Below are 25,966 nucleotides of genomic sequence, written 5' to 3'. Positions count from 1 at the left end.
TGGAGGCGATGCTACATGATACACATTTACATTGAGAATTTGCGTCCATCCCCTCCCCCTCCCGCCAAGACCAATGGCAAAGATAAAAACACCCCAATACACTAATTGGGGTCATGCCGATCCTTTGTAGCAAGTATGGATGAAATCGGCCCAGAACTGTAGGAGTAGTGCAACAAATAAATAAACAAACACTGATCCGTAAATTATTGTGAGGATAAGTGAAGAAAGGGGGAAGTGATTGTGAATTTAACATTGTTCTTAACAAACGGGGACAGGAACAACGCAGGCATGATAGGCCGAATGGCCTTCTCATGCACCAAAGTTCCCGGTGTAACGTTGTTAAGAACAGGAAGAAATGGGGAGGGGAGGACAGAGAATTGGGGTTGAGGGTGCATGGTGTTGGAAGAGGGAGATTGGAACATTAGGAGGAGGGGGCTTGAGGACTTGGGGTGTGGAAGGGGGTTTGAGTACTTGGGTTTGGGGAGTTGAGGACTTGAAGAAGAAAAGGGAAGACGATGACAGAGTTGGGTTGGGGAAGCGGAGGGCAAAGAGGGGACAGATTTGGGATTGAGGGGTTTGAAGCCTTTTTGGGGTTGGGGGGGTGGGGCAGTTGAAGACTTTGAATTGGGAGGGGGTTTGAGGATTTGAAGAAAGAGGAAGGGGAAGGGGAAGGGGAAGGGGAGCACAGAGTTTGGGTGTGGTAGTCTGGTCTACAGGGTTTTTTGGGTCATTTTTGGTCAGGTGTGCAGAGTTTGGGTGTGGTGGTGGGTCTACAGGGTATTTTGGGTCTTTTGAGTCTTCGGGGCCTTTTAGGGCTTCACGGTCTTTCAGGATATTTTAGGTATATTGGGTCTGTCGGGTCTTTTGGGTCTTTAATGGTCTTCAGGGTATTTTGGGTCTTTATGGTCTCGAGTATTTTGGGTCCTCTGGATACTTAAGTTACAATTGTGGGTAACGTCAGGTCAGCTGTCCAACCAATGGGTGAAGAGCGGATATACATACATAGAAACATACGTACATACATAATCACACATAAACTTGCTCCATTATTATATATTGGGTGGTCGCGAGAGTACCCTTATTTTCACTTTTTCTGTCTGTCTGTATGTATGTCTGCATGTAATGGACAGCTCTGGAGGCCAGAGGAGTAAACCGATTTTGATGAAAGTTGACAGGTAGGTTCATACCAGGATCTAGTTCTATGCTTTTGAGCACCGTTGCTATGGACACCACCGTTGCTTAGCAACGGGACTTTGAAATTTTTGAAAAATCGTAAAAAAAAAAAATTTCGAAAATCAAAAATCGCCTTCCAGGCTTCCATGCGCACTATAATCACCCTCTTTGTCAAAAAATTTCAGCCCGATCTGTCAAAAACTGTATGACTTGTATGCAATTATGTAGCGACCACCCATGTTGCCTACCAGCTTGTATGTTTGTTTGTATGTAATGGACAGCTCTGGAGGCCAGAGGAGTAAACCGATTTTGATGAAAGTTGACAGGTAGGTTCATACCAGGATCGAGTTGTTTGCTTTTGAGCACCGTTGCTATGGACACCACCGTTGCCGAGCAACGGGACTTTGAAATTTTTGAAAAATTCTAAAAAATTTTTTTTTCGAGAATCAAATATCGGCTTCCATGCTTTTATGCGCAATATAATCAACCTCTGTCAAAAAATTTCAGCCCGATCCGTCAAAAACTGTATGACTTGGTATATATATATATATATATATATATATATATATATATATATATATATATATATATATATATATATATATATATATATATATATATACCAAGGATGGAACTGACTGATTTGGGCCATTGAGACTTGTCATAAGTTTATAAATAATGTAAAAGTGGGGGTGACAAACAGACCTCACTCGGAGTGGGCAATCTCATTCAGAGCCAGTCGGACCTGCATTTCTTCATTCCTCCTTGACTACCTCCAGTGAACAAGGAAACAACATTAAGCCACAATAAGTGGTCTCGCATCACAGGTCGACCACACCAGGTTGGGCAGCCAGATTATCCCCACCCTGTAAGCCAGATGGTTTCTCATCAACAATCCAATAGTCACATGGCACTTCTGAAACGTTGAACCAAAACTATAATATTACTGCCTTCAGCTGTATTTTAACCCACTACATCTCAGGTTCCAGTTTAATGGCCTCACTGAATAGCTACCATTGTCCCCAAGGGTATACAAAGTTTTCTGCACCTCTTTGTTTTCTTAAATGCAATTAATCTTAACTCTCGGTGTTGCGTTGTCTACAAATTTAAATGTCTGTTTGGCACCCCCACATTTAGATTATTTATGAACTTATTACAAGTCTCAGTGGCCCAAATCAGTTACTTCCATCCTTGTTGTATGCCTTCTTCACTTCACTATACTTTTCTCAATTTCCAACATTTGAGCCAATACATGTTTGAGCCAAGGAACGGTCTCCACAGGACATTATGGATACATATGTATTGGAGCAAATGTAATCATGTTGGTGGCTCTGCTGTTTAGCGAAACCTGGGTATAAAAAGTCCAAACCTGCTTTACAATAGTTCACAATAAAAGGGGCACAGTAATGAGCTACTGGTGAGCATGCGAGACTGGCATCTAAGAGGTCATGCATTTGAATCCAGTTGATATCAGCAGTGTAATGATTTGTATTTGGGCTTGTGGGAACTTAGCTTCTGGAAATCAAGCTCGTCTTGTGTTATTGTTGTTGTTGTTGTTTGATTGTTAGTAGATGCTGAACTGGCTTATTAATCATGTTCACATGAAAGATAATCTGCCTTCCTCATTTGTTTTGGCCTGCATGTGGCAACAGTCACCACATTACACTTGACTTAAAACTCTCAGGTAAACTTTAGATGGGCTCTAAATTTCTGTCCACGAAAAGGCAAGTACATTCTAAAAATCCCTGTAATGGAATAAACAAAAACTTCACTTGAATATTTTTTTTTCCCTTTGCCTTCTTTACATCCACATTTGTTTTACTTTTTTATTGTTTGACAGTTTCCTAGTAAAAGGAATATGATGGTATGAATCATCTAAATTCCATTATATTCTAATATACATGGCTGCCTTTCTATAAATCATGGAGTTCCATGCAATGCATCTCTTCATTCCTCCTTGCCTGCATCATTTCGTTTTTCTTTCTCTCGCACTTCTCCTCACTGTGCCTGCAGCCTGTTCAGTACGTCAAGATTCATTATTCCTCCTTTTTCTCCCTCGTGGAACTCCATTCCACTATCCATTCAATCTCTCACCTCCACACAGTCATCCATCTCCCACATCCTCTCAGGCAAATTTGCAGTGAGGCAGAAGTAAGTTCTACTCGTTTCTTTCTTGATAAACTCCTACTAAGTCGGACATTTCAAAAGATTCATCTGCTCACGTGGTTGATGATTTATTGAATTATGAATTAGTCATTGCATTTCTCATTTGAGACTTTCATCGGATCATGCAAATCAAATGACGATCCCGAGTCAAATTGGCCGTCTCCTTAAAATCCATTCCTCCGACCATCGAACCCTGGGAGGTTATATCCACTCAATGAGATTTTGCCCCCCTTGGGAGCTTGTCATGAGACGTTGACAGGAGAGGCATGAGAGGCTGCATTTATCCATATGGAGTCAAACTGATGGCAGGGATAGAGGCTAAGTGCAAAAACAGCATGGCAACTGAGAATTACATGGCAAGTAGAATTGGTGGTGTAATGGTTAGAGTGTCCCCTCTGAGTCTGGGAGGTTGGTGGTTGGGACCTGACCCCGGCTAAGTCAAAGTAAAGATTTTCAACATGGTATGTGCTGATTCCTTGCTTGACGCTCAGCAATACAAAAGGATAGAGCATGAACAAACAACCATAAGTTGGCAACCATTGTGAAGGCTTGATGGGCCAAATGGCCTCCTCTTGTGCTGAAATTCCTTGGAAGGGAACTTAAATTATTATTATTAAATAAACTAACGTGAGGTGTCTACCAGACAAGTTATGAAGCATTGACTTCAAATGCTTGATGTGCATCATATACGACCTCAAAAAATACAATAACAAATCATTCCTTGACACATCTTCAGAATTACAAATTACTGAACCAAAGGCTTTTCCACATTAAGAGCAATGAAAACACAATTCTTTCTTTCAAGCATCCAGTTTTGGCAGATAATTGTTATGTGGGTATTGTATCTCGTTAATTAAATATACAACACCTCTTTTTTTCTTTTTGCTGAAAATGCTGCGTGGCCAATACAACACAAGGCTTTGCCATATAAATTGGTGCTGATAGGAGAGCTCAAACTAAAAGCATATTCACCCTTGAGCTGTCTAGTCTCAGTTTGATTCCAGGTCTAAATATAAATTCTCAGCCTGGTGATTCCTTTGGCAAGGCATTGTAGCAATGGCTACACAGTTCTTCAAAGGGGACGTTAAGCTGACTGTCACATCTATTAGCATTTTGTTGTGGAAATTAAAGATTCCATGGTACCCATTGATTAAAAGTATGCCATTATGAACTCACACCTTTGCTACATTCAATGTTACCGCCTTGGTTAAGGGTTGCTCAGGCAGTACCCTGTGAAGGAGTAAAGTAAGTAACCTGTTCGGGTAAAGTCTCTATAACATCTTGAATTTGCCTCGGCATCAATTCACCAAGTGGATGATTGAATTTTTTGTAACTTTTCCTAATTGTTTATATACTCACAAGGAATATATTCTTTGTATGCACCATGGCCCGTGATAAAAGAAAAGGAGCGTACAGATGACCCGTTGACTTCATTCAGCAGATCAATTGATTTTTATGCAAAACACAACAAGGATATTTAGATACAATAAACACCTTTTTTGTAAAGGTAACATGGAATTTTTAACATTAACAGTCTAAACTAGAGAGTTCATAGAACACCTTACCCCATTCAGCATTTAACTATATAATTCAATTTTAATAAATAATGCTTTTAAAGGTCGTATAAAAAAAAATTCCAGAAGTTTTGCACCGTTGGTGTAGTCTTATATGTACCACCTTGTATAACATGTCCAAATAATGCAAAATTGGAGGTTTTTGGAAGTGGCATGAAGGTGATTTGTGTTTTACAGTGTTTGAGCATATAATTAAATTGGAATAAAATAAAGATTGCAGAGATTGTATGAAAAAATTAATTCCGGAAGTTCACCGACATTCACAGTGGCTTTTACACCACCTTATCTAACACATTGCATTAGTTATTTGTGCCTGTTGTTTGTATCCTTTATAACGTCCGACAAAAACAGTAAGTTTCGTGTTTGGAATGATTTTAAATTTTCTTTCACTGCCAGGTAGGCAGACAGAGTAAAAAAAAAAAAACATCGAACTCTTCTCTGTGCATGTGTCATCGAGCCAAATTCAGAGCCAAAGTACTGCTGCTAAACTACAGGTTTGGTTTCCGATGATTCCTGTTCTGATTCATGTGTCAAAATATAATATTCAATTGAAATTAAATTGAGCCTCGCTCATAAACTAACTTTTGTGGACGGACGGACTCACAGACAGATCGAAGTGAACCAATTGGTTAACCCCACTTTTTGCTTCTCACATGCAGAGTAATAAAGGTGCAGCTTTTATAACCTTGTGTGATTACTGATAAACTCACATTCTTCTATCCATAATTTGTCTTACTACTATTATTAATTTTTTAACAGCCCCAATTATTGCCACCTTCTTGTGGGAAAAGCTGTGGAACGTTTTTGGCCCAAGTCTTTTTACAAACCAGTTGGCCAGGCCTGACCCTCAGCTTCTCCGTACTCATCTTCAGCCAATGTTTCCCAAAGGCCTTCTTCCACTCCCCCAATTCTTCCTGCATCTCCCACCTCGTCTCCACAACAGTAACCACATCTCATGTAATCTCTACCTCCATCCCTACTTGCAATCATTTATACCCCCATTAACGCTGCCAATCCTACCCAGCCCTCTTACTTTCAGGTTGCAGTGTTTCCTCCACTCCTCTATTTCCTTGTTCATTCATTCCCTTTCTTACTCTGTCCAACTGCTGCCACACTGTTGTTCCAGGCTCTTACCCTCTGTTACCTTGCTCCTCCATGAACCTTGATTTTGTAAAAAAAAAAAAAAACAACAAAAAAAAACATGTAATGCAAATATTATAAACCGACTTCATTTGACTTTTACATGAACCGATGTTGTCCCTAAAATTTGTTGTGGAGCTCTATCCCCCCAATCAATGGCTCTTCAAATTGTCTTTGGCAAGCTACAAAAAGTATCCCTCAATTAATCACTTGCAATGTAAATATAACCAACAAAAGAAAATGATAATTCAAACATTGTTATAAAAGCAAAGTTGCATACAAGCCAACACAGTACTGTATGAAACAATGATTTGTGGGCAGTGCCATTACAAAGCTTGAAATTATGAAATGTAAGTAAAAATGAGAAAATGCATTTGTCCTGTATAGGATATAATTATGCAAAAAGCAAATTTTAAAGCCCAAATTATGCAGAAAATTGTCTTAATCTATACTGCTTTGCCTCAAATAGGAACCTTTGTTCAGCCTCTTTTGTTCTCAAGTACTCCTGCCAATTTCACCAAAAAAGTTGAACGGGCACTCATAGAGCGCATACCTTCGCCGCCACTACTTTTTTGTTCTTGGTATGAGTGTGGGGAACTGGTTTCATATGAATGGTCTTATGACACAAACCACATATCTATAATGTCATGACCCCCCCCGACTTTCGGGGGCTACGGACTAAACAACAATCAACTCACGTCGTTTTGGCGAGTCTTCACTCACAAGCTCGGTGATTACAACGTTTCAACAAGAGAAGGTAATCTCGTTTGATGCTGGTTTCATGCAAATCGAATAAGAATTGACTGAGTTATGCCGAAAACCGCATATTTTTCAAGGGCGTGACCCTCCCCCCCCCGAAATTTTACCCCAACTGGTGACATGTGTTATGACGTCATTGTGTCACAAGATTGGGCATTAAATTCTGAACATTTTGGTGCTGTGGGTTCATGTAAAGCGGACAAGAATTGACCGCGTTATGACAAAAACCGCATATTTTTCAAGGTCGTGAGCCCCCTGACCTTTGACCCCTAACCGGTAACAAGAGTATGGGCGTCATTGTGTCATATTGCATATCACAAGATGAGGCATTGAATTCTGAACATTTTGGCGTTAGTTGCATGCAAATTGAATAAAAATTGACCGTGTTATCGTAAAAAGACGATTTTGACCTTTTCGTGACCTTGACCTTTGACCCGAACGATCCCAAAATCGAATCGAATGCTTCCTGGCTAATAACCAATCATCCCACCAAATTTCATGCAATTCGGTGTAATACTTTTTGAATTATACGAATCACAAGATTACAAATAAATAAATAAATAAATAAATAAATAAATAAATAAATACACGCCGACCAAAACATAACCTTTCGCAGAATGCGAAGTTAATAAACCATCAGGAAAAGTGCCTCATGTTCCACCAACAGGTATAAAATTGCGGTGACATAAATCATAATCTACTTACAACTTCTTTAATGGACCCAATTATTCCCACATTCTTGTGGGATTGTCCGGGGAAAGTTTTTGTCCCAAGTCTTTCGTGAACCAGCTGGCCATGCCTGACATTCAATTGAATATGGCAGGAGCCATGAATTTCGATTTTGTTCCGGTTCCTGGTGATAACTCACACAAAGTTCACAGAAGACTTTTACATCAACTAATAGTAGCAAATAGGACACCTAGCTTATCATCCAAGGGATGGCACACACTGTGATACAACATCCTTTCATGAAGAACCAACCCAGCAGTTTATAATCAATCTCAGATGAGGCAGCTCAAAGGTAAGGGAACATACGCCTGCACCATCCTGTTGGACATAAATTGCAATAATTAAGAAACGATATTTTGTACCACAGTTATTTATTTTAAATTATGAAAGCCAGTGAACTTGCCTGCTCGTATATTACAATGTGAGCTGCCCTTGCCAGCATCTTCAGCTTCTATTCATGTGGTGTGATCTTTCATAGTTCAAAGAAAGGTTTTCTGATCAAGGTGATTTCCCTGGAGTGCGCATTGCCTGTCATTGGATTGTTTATTTATTGGCAAGTTGAAAAGGTCAGAAGTTTCAGTACCATTTGGAGGTGATTGAATGGTTTGGGAATGGTGAGAATTGGGACATTAGGATTGAGGGATGTCAAGAAAATGAATGTTGCCTGTAATCAAAACGACAACGTGAATGTGATTAAAATAGTTTGTAAATGGAAGATTGATCATTATTAGCTAAGAGGTCATTTCCAACGAATATCTTCTACTCGATATACTAAAACCATGTGTGGTTGTGTTGATTGCTGGTTGTGATTGTGTTTGTGGTTGTGTTATTTAAAATCTTATATGTTAACAGACAAATCAGAGGAACTGCAGATATTTCACTGATTTTTTTAACATAGTAATTATTCATAATATTTTTTTACATTTCACAAGATCCAATAAAAATTCCACCTGTAAAAAAAGATGTAACTAAATGGCCAACAATCTTGCTACCCCCGAATATCATGCATAGTCATGAAAAAATTAATTTATCTGAGCTCAAGCCATCTTACAAAAAGCAATGTGTCACTTTTATTTTGAAAACGAACAAGGAGCTGATACTCTCGGTCCACCACCTCTTGGGAGGTATGATGAATAGATCTGTGTAATAGGAAAGCTAAATCTTCAACGGTTTTGGAAATATTGCGCACACAAGCCAAGTCATGGAGATGGGTGCCATGGCAACATAATTCAGCCAATCACAGCCTTGATCTAATCAGGTTGAGATAATGTCATAAGGAATATATATATATCTGCAATAGGAAAGCTAAATGTTCAACGGTTTTTGATATTTCGCGTCCACAAAAGTACATGGACAGATGATCAGGCGATCGGTCAGTTGGAAGTAGCTCATTTTAATGTCTCCATCTCAGACCTTGTCGGAGGGGCAGAGGACAAAAAAGGTACAAGGAATGTAGGGCATCAAATCCTTTTTCAAGAGAGAGCAAACGAAAGCAAAAAAAGCAATAAAATAGGCAAAAACGTATCGTGGCTGTGGGTGAATCGGTTCAAAATGATTTGTGAAGGTTATTCAGAAATTGGGCGATGGCTTTGCGAAAGCCCTGAGCAAGTGAAATGGAATATGGTTAAAATTCCAGAATCTCAGAGAATGAAGGTGATTGAAGCAGACTTGCTCAGCAGTTATTGCTTCCTTCAAATGCTGCCATGCACAACATGCTAAGATTGTTTGGCAGACCTTGGAAGAGTTTTCTTTATTTTTTTAAAAGACAATGGAACCTCAAAGTGATTATGAAGTCAACAAGAGGGCCAGCATCTGTAAAGACCTTTGTGGTTTGTCGAATGCTCAGCTCCTTTCACTGCACCTTGTGGTTTGCCCAATGTCCTAGTGTAACTGAGTTTCGTGTGGGCTCTCTACTTAAAGAGAAACAGACAAAGATGAATTAGATTGACTGCATTTTACTACACTTGTTGCTTGTTCATAACACACCATCCGTGCTATTCCGGTTACAGTCACAAAACAACGCAATCTCAACTTAACCAGCACAATCTTGTGTTTAACAAGTTTACCTAGCCAATGTAGTGTCGAAAAGTTTAGTAATCTACAGAGGAAAGTGGTGTCACCCAGATGTCACATCAGGCTGGAAACCATCCTATAAAAGAAACATCCATTAATTGATATGCATAGAATAGCCATTGTTGGATTGAGCCAGTTACAATGTAACGATACCTGTTACATAAAGTCATCACATACACTAATGATGTCAGTGACACTGTTTATCAGCACATGTACCATTAAAATAATTAACAAGCTATATCACATATCATAGAAAAACCCCTATATCCATATTTGTTATACAATACAAGCATGGTGTGATATGGCCACTGTAAAACACACACACACACACACACACACACACACCAACCAATAATTGTTATTTACCTTACCATGAAATAATGATGTCTGAACCATGGAAATCAAGCATAACCACAACTGGAGCCCTGATGATTACAAGTACCACCAGTCACAATAGCGATCATCATCTGATACAATCCGAGTAAAACAAGTAAAAAAGACATAAAATCTCACAGACTCATTGTTTTAGTAATTTTGCTGTTTGGAGTTAAAGGGATAGCCCATATTTATGTAAACTAAAATGGCTGCCAGTCTACCAGTCTGCAATCTTTCATCAAATCACAAAATAAAGTGAGGTGCAACTGTATGCCATCATTGGTGGGGCAGATAACAGCAATTTTTGAGAGGAATCGTGCAAATGATGATACAAGCATCAAATTTGGCACATTTGTTCTCCAGGGGATTCTAATCAAATCTGCCTGATTGGCCATGTGGTGAATTAACGTGAATTGAGGGACATGACGCGGGATCACATGTTGTGCGTCTCGCGTATAAGGGGATGTCTCTGCGGCACGAGTGATTGTCCCCGGGGCATTGCTATTGACATCGGCTGTCCACTTGATGCTCGTTAACTGAAGGTGCTCATTGACTGGTGAGAATGGAGATTATATCGAACTCCGTGCTTACGCGGATTGTCTGCAATGGTTAACTGCACATGTATACGTTACTGCTTATGTACTCCTAGCTGAACCTGTATTTCCTGGTGTGCCCACAGAAGCGGCTCCAATCAAATGGAATAAAGCCTAAACTCTGAAGGTTCATCTCTCGCTCTCATTTCAATTTATTCCATTTGATTTTCTCGGCTCTCTCAACCAAAGATGGACAAGATCTACAAACCAGAGAGGTTCGACGCAGACCCAAACGCGACTGACGCAGAAATGAAATGGTCACATTGGTTCTGTTCCTTCTCACACTATCTGACCATCATCGCGGAGGGAGCTGACAAATTTGCCGCTCTCGTGAATCATGTCTCGCCCGGCGTGTACAGGCTCTTCTCGGGGTGCGACACTTACGAAGCAGCGATCGACGTGCTGCAGGCGCTCTACGTGAAGCCCAAGAACGAGGTATACATACGACATCTTCTCAACACACGCAAGCAAGCAGCCGGGGAGACAATCGATCAGTTCCTGCAAGCTCTGAATCAGCTGGGAAAAGACGGCAGCTTCCGGGCGGTAAGCGCCGAGGAACACCGAAAGGAAGCGACCCGGGAGGCATTCATCCAAGGACTCAGATCAGCCCACATACGGCAATGCTTACTAGAGAAAGCGCAACCCACTCTTGACAAGGTAGTCGATCAGGCTCGAGCGATGGATACGGCTCAGCAGCAATCTGAGTCATTTGGGACACCGATGCTGCTCATGAACGCTGCTACGATGGGAACCCAAGGAACCCCACTGGCACAGACACAGCCAGACATAGGGGATGGAGAAACACCCGAGGAGCCGGATACCCAGACCTCGTCAAACTCCTCAGCAACTGCTCCGGTTGGTAAATGCTTCTTTTGTGGGTACAAAAGGCATCCTCGTCAAAAATGTCCCGCCAGAGATGCCACATGCATGAATTGCGACAAGAAAGGGCATTATGCCAGGGTATGTAAATCTACTCTAAGGAGAAATAAAACCCACTTCTGCGGCTCTCTACTCGCAAAATAAATTGACTGCAGCCTCCCGGGAATCTATCCAAGGCTATCATCAACGTACGATTAACGGGCATATGGCTGAGGCACTGATTGATACCGGTAGCTCTGAAAGTTTCGTCAACAGCTCGCTAGTGAAGGGCAGGAAATGGGTAATCCACCCGACTGACAATACGGTATGCATGGCCGCCACCTCACTACAATCCCGCGTACGAGGGTACTGCAATGTTGAATTGGACGTAAAGGGTACACGCATCGGGATGTAAAGGTGCTGGTGCTTCGTGATTTGTGCGCAGACGTAATTCTGGGTCATAATGTCCTCAAGCAGCACACGAGCGTCGAAATACCCTTTGGAGGAAGCAAGCCTCGCCTAATTTTAAATGCGTTGACCACCGCGGAGGTGACGTCCCCCAGCTGTTCGCTAACTTGTCGCCGGTCTGCAAACCGATAGCGATCAAATCGCGGCGATATACCACTGCTGACATGAATTTCATCACTGAAACCAAGCGATTACTGGAGGAGGGAATTATAGAACCGAGCGATTCGCCATGGCGCGCACAGGTGTTAGTAACCAGCAGTCAGAACCATAATAAACGGATGGTTGTCGATTATTCCCAAACGGTCAATCGCTTCACCCAACTCGACGCCACCCCTGCCGCGCATAGATGAGATGGTCGAACGCGTGGCCAATTATAAGGTATTCAGTACCATCGACTTGCGAAGCGCCTATCATCAAATTCCCATCCGAGAGGAAGACAAACCGTACACTGCATTCCAGGCAGGGCGGAGCCTCTACCAGTTCAGAAGGATACCATTCGGTGTCACGAATGGAGTAGCTTGCTTCCAACGGGTTATGGACGACATCATCTCAGATGAAAACCTCGAAGACACTTTTGTTTACGTGGATAATGTCACAGTGTGCGGTAGGGATCAGAGGGAACATGATAGGAATCTGGACAGATTCTTGAGCATTGCTAGAAAATATAATCTGACTCTCAACTACGAGAAATGCGTATTCTCGGCAAGGTCAATTGACCTTCTCGGCTACACGATAGCCGACGGCACAATTAAGCCTGATCCTGAGCGATTGCGCCCGCTCCGTGAGCTTCCACCACCTCAGGACTTGCAAACAATGCGCCGGGTGATCGGGATGTTCGCTTACTATGCGAGATGGATTTCGCAATACTCCGAGAAAATACATCCCCTAGTGCATTGCAAAAACTTTCCACCAGATGCCGCTGTCGAAAGAGCTTTCCACAATCTCAAGGATGATATCAGTAAGTCCGTGGTTTTATCGATCGACAGCTCGGTGCCCTTCGTGGTGGAGACCGACGCTTCAAATCACGCCATAGCTGCTACACTTAATCAGTCCGGGCGGCCGGTCGCGTTCTTCTCGAGAACTCTCTCTAGAAGCGAGCAGAGACACTCGGCAATAGAGAAGGAAGCGTACGCCATCGTTGAAGCACTGCGGAAATGGAGACATTATTTACTGGGAAACCACTTCACGCTCGTTACGGACCAACGATCCGTGGCTTTCATGTTTGATGGGAAAAATAACGGGAAAATTAAGAATGAAAAAATTATGAGATGGCGGATAGACCTAGCTTGCTACAGATACGACATTGTTTACCGGCCCGGGAAAGAAAACCCTGCTGCAGATACCTTCTCCCGGGTCTACAGTTCGGCAACAATCAGTCAGGCTTTGCAAGACCTCCATGTGTCTCTGTGCCACCCAGGGGTAACCAGGATGGCACATTTCGTACGCAGACAAAATCTTCCCTATTCTGTTGAAGATATTAAACAAATGAATGCTTCATGCCCTGTTTGTGCTGAACTAAAACCCAGATTCTATGGCGCGGCATCTGGCAGACTGATCAAGGCTACTTCCCCCTTCGAGAGACTAAACATCGACTTCAAAGGGCCCCTACCGACCGAAACAGACAACAGATACATATTCACCGTTGTTGATGAATATTCAAGGTTCCCTTTCGCGTTTCCGTGCTCGGATATGACCTCGGGCACTGTCGTAAAATGTCTCTCTGACCTCTTCGCTATGTTTGGGAGACCTTCGTACATACATTCAGACAGAGGGCCGTGTTTCATGTCGGCCGGGCTAAAACAATTCCTATTAGAGCACGGCATAGCAACTAGTCGAACGACGGGTTACAACCCACAGGGAAACGGGCAGGTGGAACGGTATAATGGAGTAATTTGGAAAGCCGTAACTCTGGCGCTGAAATCGAGAGGACTGGGCCCCGAGCGATGGGAGGTTACTCTTCCTGACGCTCTGAATTCCATACGCTCTTTGCTCTGCACGTCCACAAATGCCACTCCTCACGAACGTATGTTTACTCACCAACGACGCATGTTGACGGTCAAACGGTGCCCAACTGGGTGACCCACCCCGGTACAGTGTTCATGAAACGCCCGGTACGACAAAGCAAGTATGAACCGCTGGTGGAGGAGGTCGAACTCATTGACACTAATCCAGAGTATGCTCATGTCAGGCTCCCGGATGGCAGGGAGACCACTGTGTCGGTTCGCCATCTGGCTCCCTCAGGTACTCCTCCCGCCGGTACACCACCTTCTGGCACTCCTCCTTCTGACATTTCCCCCCCAGGAACTCCGCCAGGCGACGGGGCTGCCGCGTTCCACCCGAGAGCGATCGAGGAGTCATCCCCGGCACAAGTCGAGGCTCACCAAGAGGATCGGGAGTCTCCCTCAAGTGAAACTGCCGTTTACTCCCGGAGAGGTCGACGAATAAGGCCCCCTCGACGACTCAATCTGTAAGGGGATTATCGGCATTCTCGCTGCTCATGCTCCTATATGCCCATTATATCATATATCGATGCTCATTTCCATGCTCCTACAACTCAAAATAATCACTGCTTGGCATGTATGCTTCTGTAGATCTATTAGTCCACGTTGCTTGAAATGTATACTCCTATAGTGCTAAAGCAATCATGGTGTGTAAGATGGGCCCCTAGTTACATTTTAAAGGTGGGGAGAATGTGGTGAATTAACGTGAATTGAGGGACATGACGCGGGATCACATGTTGTGCGTCTCGCGTATAAGGGGATGTCTCTGCGGCACGAGTGATTGTCCCCGGGGCATTGCTATTGACATCGGCTGTCCACTTGATGCTCGTTAACTGAAGGTGCTCATTGACTGGTGAGAATGGAGATTATATCGAACTCCGTGCTTACGCGGATTGTCTGCAATGGTTAACTGCACATGTATACGTTACTGCTTATGTACTCCTAGCTGAACCTGTATTTCCTGGTGTGCCCACAGAAGCGGCTCCAATCAAATGGAATAAAGCCTAAACTCTGAAGGTTCATCTCTCGCTCTCATTTCAGGCCATTTGAAAATCCAAATTTTGAAAAATTAAAAAAAAAAAAAAAAGTCAAGATCACAAATCAATGTTGGATGCTGGCTGAGATTGGTGAATGTTTCAGAAACATCATGAAAGACTTCCAAGTCTGCCATGCAGTTTTCTTCCCTTTACCGCGGAAGGCAGACACGATGCCACATCCAGTGAACGCATGGAAGTATTGGATCCCTCCAGCTTTCTCAGGATCTATTGCCGAAACTACCTCATGGACTGGAATCCATCACGCTTTGGCTCCTTGGCCAAAGGCAATCCACATGTTCTCAAGACCTAGTTCCTGTAAGGATGGCAGTACAGATATTGCTATGACTAGTACGTCCGTGTCATTAGCCTTAATGATAATGGACTTGCTACCATCCGTCGTTGCATCCCTGGCATGTACAAATATTCGAGTGTCAGCTTCTTCATGACAACATGGAGACACAGCATCCAGTGACTTCCATGTGTTGCTAATGGCATCTTCTCCTTTTGTGACAATGACTGTGCTTGTCGTCTGTGCTTCACACATCTTTTCCGCAAGGAAGTGAAACAGCTCAGTCTTGTTGCTGTCATCTCGAAGAAAGCTTCTCCAGTTACTTGGGGTCTTACTGGTTCCTGTCACTCTTCTGATTCCTTGCCCCCTTTTCGACCTTGCCTCGGACTTCAGACTTGACTTCTTGTACACATCAAACACTACGTCCACCCTCTCGTACCTGGCACCATAGGATTCCACCTTTGGGATGATGTCTTCTTTAGCATAGTCATCAAATATCTTTGAAGTGCGTGGAGGTAGGGCATTGATAAGTGCTGAGCCATCAATGATGACTGCATCTCCCCTTGGTTCTCTGTCTGGGATGTTCACTTGCGCTTCAAGAATTTCAGCCAGCTGTTACTTCAAATTTTTTTGAAGTTTTTTTTTTCTTCAAATTTTTCAAAATTTGGATTTTCAAATGGCCAATCGGGCAGATTTGATCAGAAAGCCCTGCAGAACAGAAATGCCAAATTTGATGCTTGTATCATAATTTGCACGATTTTTCTACTATCTACTACACTACATGTACTGTGCCTTTGCCAAGTTTGAACAAAATCGGACCATGCATGTCTGAGAAATGGTTGGGGACACATTTCAGAAACAAAATTGCCACCGGTCGGCGATGTTGGATGTGATCTTGAAAAAAATTATGGGCATATGTAAGCCATCATTTGTTATGTTTGCCCAGTTTGAACAACTTCGGTAAATGCTTGTCTGAGAAATGGTTGAGGACATATTTAACATCAGGTTTTATTACAACTAAAATGGCTGCCAGTCGGCCATCTTGGATCTGATTTCATAAAAAAATGACATGCATTTGTAAACAATCATTCAATATCTGTACCCTGATGTTGGCTTAATGGTTAGGTTGGTGGGCTTGGGATCGTATGATCCTGAGCTCAAATCCTGCTTGGTTGTTGAATTAATACCAGGTGGGGTTGACTCACCCTGTCATCCTTCTGAGGTTGGCAAAGTTAGTACCAGCTTGTTGGAATTATTGAGCCATTTGAGTATTCTGTGTTGGAGTGGTGACCCATCCAGGATTGTGCCCAATCGCCCAGGAGACTGCTTTGGCAGCACTGATGCTCTGTGCAGAGTATGGTCCTGATGGATGGATGGATGGATGGATTCATTATCTGTGCCAAGTTTGAACAAGATTGGTGAATGCATGTCTGAGAAATGGTTGTGGATATTTTTGATACAAGGTTTTTTTTTACAACTAAAATGGCTGCCAGTCAGCCATCTTGGATTTGATGTTGAAAAAAAAAATATGACGTGCATACAGTATGTATCCCATCATGTGTTGTCTTTTTGCCAAGTATGAATATAATCGGTCCATACATGTCCAATATATCGTTGTGACACATGCACACGCACACACATGCACACATGGACAGACACGAAAATTGAGACTAAATGGTCTCAGTCCAACAGGGGATGATAATAATGTTATCCACGATTGTACTTAATATTATACAGTGCAAGAAACACATTGTCCATTAATAGAAACTACATATCAGCAGGCCCAGCCTTGGTTACATATAATAGAGCCATAACACTTTGCTATGAGGCAATACACACTGTATGCAAACACAATCAGAACTTTGTGCCAATAGTCATCCTGTGATATGTCTTACCACTTCTATCTAACAGGATTTTGCATATAATAACAAAGACCGATTTCACTATTCAGCGTACAATGACATATTCAATCATCGATATCGCATGGCTTTTGGTCGTATTTTGTATACTGTTACAATCTTTTGAGAATTCACTCAAAAGTAGCGAAATTACAAACCAACATTAATAAAACATATTTACATGAAGTTTAAGAGACTCACCGACCAGTATCGGAGGGGGTTGATGGTTGATTTTATTAGGACAGGCAAACGCTCTCACAAGTCTGTGAAAACAAAGCTTCACTCTGAAGGTCTGAGAGCGCAAAGAAAGCCGAGAGAAGCCTCAATCACGTGTGGTCGGGTCAGTCGTCAGGGTCACTCCGTCGGTAGACCACACGTACATCCCTGACCCTGTGCCGCACCAGTGTGATGCCGAACCCTTAGCCTGCACTGTAGCCAATATCCAAATCACGTCTTCAAGTGAGAAACCTGGCGAAATGGAACAAAATTGGTCAGGCAAATAGGCAAACTCAATCCAAAACCTGTATGAACTCTGATCCCAGAACAGGGGATGAATAGATATAAAGTTGTGTTGACTATTGCCATTGTGTGGAAGAACAAGAAGGTATTGCATCGATTCTAACTTGGAGAAGAGGATTGTGCTTTGTTTATTTGGGTCGTTAAAGCTGAATTGCAGTATTCATGTGAAGAGAGGCTTTCCCCTATGTAAATTTAAAGGGTTTCCATTGAACTCATGTCCAGGGAGCTTCTACATCCACAGAAACATTTGATCTTTGGATGTTCGACATTTATTGTTGTGTCATCATTTATGCGGCAAGTGACTGATGGCATTATGAATGATGTGTGGTGGTTGATAATGGCTTTGTTAGCACTGGTGGTGATGAGGGGATTCAACTGTTTCATGAAAATATAGTGTGGCGATTGCTGTTGAATGGTGCTAATGCAATGTAATTTATGCCCAGTGCCCCGAATATCATATTGAAGAGATTGAAAGGCAGGAGAAACGATCACATGCTGAAATGCATTATTTCTATGAGCTCATAATAACTGCTCATGTTGTGTTAATGAATCATTTTGCACTACAAGGTGATGTCTGCTGTCGTTTCACCATCCTCAATACCCCCTCCCTCTGGCAGGGGTCAGTAGTTAAACCACCTGCACTTTTCCACGGGTACAGGCAAAAATTGCAACTATACTAATCTCCCCATGCTCGCTGGGGAAGGGGGTGGGGGGGGCAGGTTAGGGCGATTTTTTTCCATGCCTCTGACCTTACTCTGGGTAGTCTGAGCATGGAGGCAAGATTTTGTAGAGATCGGCCAAGCTGTTTTCGATTCTATAAGGTTAAGAAATCTAAATACAGAGAATTGCTGAATTTTAGTTTGTAACAATACATTAAATACCATTTTTTTCATTCTGTAAAAGCATGTAGGGCTGCCGAGGCAGTTTCATTGGTAAGGAGTACAGTTCTGGACGGGTCGCCACTCTGACACAGGCTACCCTGAATGGTTATTACCACAGTTTTCTGGTACTCATTTTGCCAACCTCGGAAAGATGACATGCTGATACAACCCCACCTGGTGGTCATTCAACAGTTCACAGGGGTTTAAACTCAGGACCCTAAGGTCCAAAGTCAGCCACCTTAACCACGAAGCAAACACTAGGCTTTTGCTACGATATACAGACTCAATAAATGAAGAAGCAGTACAATCTTGGGCATGACTGGATCAACAATTCCTCTTTTTTCCTGCCTTTGGATCAAACTCCCACACTCTCTTCAATCCCACTCTTTCCTCCAGATCTTTAAAACAGCTGGTCACTACCATCTCTTATCTTCCCGCATCCAAAACTACGAGAATTTCTTATCCCTGCAAATTCATGCCAAACCCACCTCCTTCAAATTCCCTGCTTTCCTTCCTGAAAGTCCCTGTAGTGTCCATCTTGTTTACCCGGTGTATCCCGCCCCATCCCTCTCCCTTCCACAGATCTCCTCATGTGTCTGTTCCACAGTTTTTTTCCTGCCCTCTCCCACCCCTCTTGTCTCCTGCTCCCCTTATTGTGCGTTCTGTGTGTTAGCTCTCATATGAGCCTTGACAGTGTATATAAAAAAAAAGGCAAGGATCATAAGTGATTTCACAACTTGCATCAGACTCACTAGTAAAACCTTCTCTCATTTTTGAGCTATGAATTTGAAACCAAAACAGGTTTTCAAGAAGCAACTCGAAAGCAACTCAAAATGCAAAGCCTGTCCACGTACGCATTGTACTCAAACTAAATTTGACAAAAACGACAGTTGAATTTTTTTGGCATTTTATTAATTTGTGTTCTCAATAGTCTCATACTATAACCCTGGTGTTGGCTTAATGGTTAAGGTGGCTGGCTTAAGATCTAAAAGGGTTCTGATCTCAAGCCCTTGTTTTTTCAACCATTGAAATAACACCAGGTGGGTTGATGCAGCCTGTCATTCTTCCGAGGTCGGCAAAATGAGTACCAGCGTACTGGGGTACTAAGCCATTCAAGCATCCTGCGTCAGAGTGCCAACCTGCCCAGGAATGTATTCCTCAGCGAAATGAAACTGCCTTGGCAGCCCTATGTGCCTCATCGTGTGAAAGGAACGGTTATCATTATGTTGTCGTAATAAAGGTTTGTTGAAGATTTCACGACAAAAACTGAATTTGTAAAAATGTTTTGGCCTGAAATGACACACTGAAGCTCAATCGACATTAATAAACGTGTGTGTGTGTGTGTGTGTGTCCTCCAAAACTCCCAACCCTGAAACCAAGCAGCCTGAAACTTTGCATGCACACTAAGAAAACTCCAAGGAAGTGCATGACTGAATATTTGGTGTTTGGATTAATTTAAACACCCCTTTTGAAGATAATTAATGGCCTTAATTAATCATACCCTTCATCAGGCACATCATCAGTCAGTCACCGCACTTTATGGGGTTCAAAGGCATATCCTAGGTAACCTCACTGGGGTCTGAAGCCACCATATTTTTTGGCCTGCTCAACCATGCCTTGACTTGGAACGAGCTACGATTTCTAAACGATAATTTTTTTCTTTTTCACTTTCCTCACTCACATTATCGAATGCCTGTTCATCATAGCTACAAATCGTTGGGTACATCGGTTTTGTAAGTGCTACAGTTTTCAAATTAGGAGCTTGGAGCAATTTCATGCATTATGATTACATGCTACAATTTTCCACGATCGACTCTCACAGACTAATTCAACTATATCATTGAAATATTTTTTCGGCTTTGAGGAGCAGATATTGTCCGGACGAAATAATTGTCGAAATCTGGAGTGAACCCTGATAATATAAAGAAATAACGAGTATTATATTAACTAAGCCTATATTATATACCTATTTACTTTAAGCAAGCAAGGCCATGGTCCCTCCCTCTATATATATATATATATATATATATATATATATATATATATATATACATATATACACACACACATACATATATATATATATATATATATATATATATATATATATATATATATATATATATATATATATATATATATATATATATATATATATATATATATATATATATATATATACATACTGTTTATATACAGTAAGTCGTTGACTTACGACCAATGCGACTTACGACTGATCGGATTTACGACCACACCCGCGACCGCGATATGTACTGTATGTCTGGCCACGACTGCTCCGCGTCTGGCAGTGCGAGTGTTGCCCAGCTGGGCGTACCACAGTTTCCGCCCCAGCGCCCGGTAGTGCTAGCGTATTAGCGTTGTCTCGGTATAGCGCAGTTTATCTGTATCTATTTGTCTTAAAATTTTTACTTAAAACCCCCAAGATGTCTACCAAGAGGAAATTATCTTTGTCTACTCCTCAACCTGCCAAGAAGCAAAGAAAGGCCATTGATCTCGCCACGAAAATGCAGGTGATCAAACAATACGAAGGAGGAAAGAAAATGAATGCAATCGCACATGATCTTAAGTTATCACACTCAACTGTGTCGACCATTTTGAAAGATAAAGAATGGCAACGGACCGGGCACAGCCACGAAATGGAGAAATTGCTGCATGCTTGGATGGAAGATCAGATCCAAAAATGGACGGACACCTTGAAGCCTTTTTACTGTGCAGACGAAGGCTAGAAGTCTATTTCATTAATGAGCCAAATTAGACGGACGGAATTATTTCGGGAACCGCGCCGGTTCCGCGGGACGCTGCGTGCGAGATCCGTTCCGTGTTTTGCAAACCGCCGAAGCGAGGACGATTGCATGATGGGAAGGCGACGTTGAAAGGATCCGTTTTTGTATTTTTTATCTTGCCAAAACGAAGTTTTTGCAAGATATGTTAGTCAGCTTGTGTTTTTTTTGTTTGTCTGTAATCACGTGTAAAAAATTCTGCAGAGCACAGTTATCATTGGAAATTTTTGTAACTTCGCATTTCAGAGGCCTATAGAGGTCCCTTTCAGCGCATAAAATTTTGAAGGTCAAGGTCAAAGGTCAAGGTCACTTTGTCGCAAATCAGCGGAGTCGACGAAACCCTTATTTTTTTGAGTAATTTTGATCGGATCGTCTTCAAACTTCATGGGAATATAGTTCATGGTCTGGCGCTCAGCTGCTTAATTTTTGGTGGTGATTGGCCTTGACCTTCATGGTTAGGGCCTCAGGTCAAACATATTTGACCCCAAGGTAAAATTTTCAAGTTTTAGGAACCATATCGTGTAGTACCTCAAATTGAACACCTCGATGAGTGCTTTCTAGATATGTCAAGCTTGAGACATTACGACGTCATTTGGTGACGTTATGAGGAAAACGCATATTTTTCATGGTTACTCTGTAGAACGATTCTCATCGGAATCTCTCGTAGGCAGATATTCCTCAAGGAGTCGCTCCTGGTGGATAGCAGCTCTGTTCACCTCAGTGTGACCTTAAAGAAGTTACACGTGGTCACCTTTTGGCAAGATACGGGTCACCCTGCGGGTGACATTGGTTTATTTTATGTTTTGTATTTTTAAAATTTAGTATGTTTTGGAACTACTATAAAATGTTTTCTATTTTTTGTATGTTTTTGCAAATACTAAGCCAATTGTACTGTAGTATGCAGTGTTTCATTTAAACCTGACGGACGTAAAAACGTTATGCAGTAAGAATAAAAATGACTTTTATAACCATGGTTATAACAATAATGAACAAAGAAAATGTTAATAAAATATGACTTACAGATTATTATTATATCATTATACAGTATAATATACATATGGTAATTTTTGCATAGGCCTATACACTATAAATAAAGGTAAAAATAAAGGTTGGCCGACTTACGACTGACTGGTCGGTCGGAACCGATCGCGGTCTTAAGCTGAAGACTTACTGTATGTTGTTGCTCTTCTTTCGGCTGCTCCCGTTAGGGGTCGCCACAGCGGATCATCCATTATGATCCGCATACTGATTTGGCATAGGTTTTACGCCGGATGCCCTTCCTGACGCAACCCTGGTCACCTCTTACGACACAGGGATAAGGATTGGGTTTCACCATGATTCCGGGCTGCCCTACACCTTCTCATAGCGCGGCCCAGCACAGAGATCCCGTCCTCAAGCGATCCTCCAACGCAAGCCCCCAAGTAGCCGGATTACAGGCGCACGCCACTACGCCCGGTCGAAGACTTGTGTGTGTGTGTGTGTGTGTGTGTGTGTGTGTGTGTGTGTGTGTGTGTGTGTGTGTGTGTAAATATATATATATATATATATTGCTGCAATTCTTGGAACCACATGCATTCAACATAAAGTGGACCCAAGACAGTTAATATATGTGTAGATAGTCCCTTCCCTTTTGTCTAGGGGGACAATAGGGGCATGCGTTGCGAGGATCTCATATCTCGGTTTGCTTACATCATTCCTTCTTCCTTTCATTTCTAACATCATTCCTACTCTTCTTTTCTGGTTATTCCTGAGGTAAATCTGAGCCACGTGCACCCTTTGCTGTGAGATGGGTCCTCAGCAAATAAAAGGCCAAGCAGGCATTACACCCCTTCCCCTCCGTAGAAAACGCAGCCTGCCAAACGCAGGCGCAGCGGTAATTTCCACCCAATGGACAGGAAACCCACCCAACACGATGCCCATGCTGCTCGGAACAAGTACCGAGGAAACGGAAGAAACAGCACCTTAGAAAGGGTGTTCAAACACCACATGAGTATCGACAGCACAGAGCTCCCGTCCTCAATGAAGGCCGATAATAGTTAAGGAACAACCACGCCATGTTGGGCAGGATGCGAGTGTGCAAGGCACAAGCAGCACGTTCCTTTCAACCCATTTCTGGACTAATTATAGCGATCGGGTTTCGCCCCGCGCACACGATAGCAGAATCGGGCGAACACGCCGCCGGCCACATGCGTAATGGCGGATCTACGCACACTGTATGGAATGTGATCGAAGGGAGACCAGCGCTTAGCTTGTGACACACATCGTACTGTCTGTGCATGGGTTCGCCATAACATCGTACCTTTGGTCCTCGCTGGCAGTCGCAGGTGTTCCCCGCGGGTGGCGGGCATCTTACCTCTACGACCGGCAAAGCTGCGATCAGGCGGAGGCATGTTGTGCAGCTCGGGCCACGTGGTGCACACGGAGCGGGCGTGGTGGCCAGCGCTGGTCGGGTCGCCTGAGCTGGCGTGCGGGACCGACGCTGCCCTCGGCCAGTCATCAGGGCACGGCCTGGGGGTTCTTGCAAGGCAAGTCATGATGCGGAGTTCGATGTGGGTGATTCATGTCATGTCGTGAGCTCGGATCAAGACATTTATACGGCTCTGGGTTACCTTGCCGGAAATAGAATGTTGCGGTTTGCAACCATCACAGCCAGGCAAAGCAGGGGGTCGGGGCCAATCAGAGCGGCCGATTCGGGTGACAACACCGCACTTTGGGGTGGCCCCCACGCTGCGGGGCCTATAAAGGTCCGAGCGGTCTCTCTCTCTCTCTCTCTCTTTCTCTCTTTCTCTCTTTCTCTCTTTCTCTCTTTCTCTCTTTCTCTCTTTCTCTCTTTCTCTCTTTCTCTCTTTCTCTCTCTCTCTCTCTCTCTCTCTCTCTCTCTCTCTCTCTCTCTCTCTCTCTCTCTCTCTCTCTCTCTCTCTCTCTCTCTCTCTCTCTCTCTCTCTCTTTCTCTTGCTCTCTCTTTCTCTCGCTCTCTCTTTCTCTCGCTCTCTCTCTCTCTCTCTCTCTCTCTCTCTCTCGCTCTCTCTCTCTCTCGGTCTCGCTCTCTCTCTCTCTCTCTCTCTCTCTCTCTCTCTCTCTCGCTCTCTCTCTCTCTCTCTCTCTCTCTCTTTCTCTCTTTCTCTCTTTCTCTCTTTCTCTCTTTCTCTCTTTCTCTCTTTCTCTCTTTCTCTCTTTCTCTCTTTCTCTCTTTCTCTCTTTCTCTCTTTCTCTCTTTCTCTCTTTCTCTCTTTCTCTCTTTCTCTCTTTCTCTCTTTGTCTCTTTGTCTCTTTCTCTCTTTCTCTCTTTGTCTCTTTCTCTCTTTGTCTCTTTGTCTCTTTGTCTCTTTCTCTCTTTGTCTCTTTCTCTCTTTGTCTCTTTCTCTCTTTCTCTCTTTGTCTCTTTGTCTCTTTGTCTCTTTGTCTCTTTGTCTCTTTGTCTCTTTGTCTCTGTCGACTTCGACTTCGACTTCGACTTCGGTCATCATCGCTGGACTCCACCTCCTTTTCTTCACCCACATGTCGCTGAGTCCACCTACCCACCTGGTCCCGCCTACCACTCCGTACACTCGCTCTGGACTCCACCCTCCCAACTCAAGCCCCTCCTTCATGCCCACTGTCTTGACGCGAGCTGCCTGAAGCAAGAGACGACGCGCCAGCTGTCGGGATAACGCACCATGGAGCATCCCCCCAAACGTATTGGTGGCGCCTTCGGGCAATCAATTGTACAAAGGTACCGAGAGACCATAGCCTCAACTCCTCTCCTGTCTTGCTTCAATTCCTCTTCTTCGGTTGAACATGGTTGAACATTATTTTTGACTTAATTATATTTATGTTTCATCTGATCATTATTATGACAGGTTGTGGGGGTGCATACTTGAATGATCATCAGATGGCATTTAATCGAAGGAAGGTAGAAAGGAAATTAGGAAAAAAAGAAAAACTGAAAAAATGAATCTATATAATTTTCAAAATGTTTGAGCAAACCTTTCACTCTTCCTTTTAGAAATCTGGCTGGAATTTAGAGCAGAACGTGAGAAATTGGAGAATCAAACTGTGCTCACTGAATGAGCTGCTTCTGAGTGATGACTTCGAATTTAGAAAGAAAGTGATCAGCATAATTGAAGTAATGTCTCAAAACAAACTCTCATGGAGTCCTGGAAATTTGGATGTATGATTGATGATGGAAGATAAGTGCCTGAGCAACTGAGAATTTCAGATATATATATATATATATATATTTTTTTTTTAATTAAAAGCTCCAGCCATGGACTGTATCGTACTGGTCAAAGTGAAAAAAAACTTTGAAGAAATGGAGAAGAGGCAGGTTATACCTGTTAGGAAAGACATGAGAAGGTAAATAATATCACAGCTTAGCAGTGAAGGGAAAGAAACAAACATCATAACGGTCCACCCTTGAGTTGCCATTGGCTACAAAATAATCAAGCGACTTAGTGCCTTGCCATGTATTTTGTGGTCAAGCCAATGGCAAAGTTATACAAGCAGCCTGTTCTCAGGAACAGAAACTGAAGTAATATCAGGAGAACAGGGAAAGAGAACTCACATTACGGTGTAATTCAAGAAAATTGAGTTTTGAGGTCAGATTGGGAGACTTGATAAGCTGGATGGCTTTAGACTTGACTCTGTCAAGTAA

General features: G+C 42.8%; 1 long non-coding RNA gene across 2 annotated transcripts; it reads right to left on the bottom strand.

The window, feature by feature from the left end:
* Positions 1-4,910: 4,910 nt before the first annotated feature.
* On the bottom strand, positions 4,911-23,944 carry LOC147030446 (uncharacterized). Of its 2 annotated transcripts, none has more exons than XR_015056369.1 (4): positions 23,633-23,944; positions 17,334-17,600; positions 16,440-16,596; positions 4,911-9,690 (listed from the first exon to the last, which is right to left on the bottom strand). It is a non-coding gene; the product is annotated as an uncharacterized LOC147030446 (long non-coding RNA). The 2 variants fall into 2 exon arrangements; XR_015056368.1 differs by having other exon boundaries at positions 23,687-23,944.
* Positions 23,945-25,966: the final 2,022 nt, after the last annotated feature.

The sequence above is a fragment of the Eptatretus burgeri genome, chromosome 3 (genome assembly GCF_056783735.1).
Source record: "Eptatretus burgeri isolate ZD-2024b chromosome 3, Ebu_testis_v1, whole genome shotgun sequence".
NCBI classification, from domain to species: Eukaryota; Metazoa; Chordata; class Myxini; order Myxiniformes; family Myxinidae; genus Eptatretus; species Eptatretus burgeri.
Note: the sequence above shows the minus strand (reverse complement) of the source record. Positions and strands in the feature narration are given on the sequence as shown.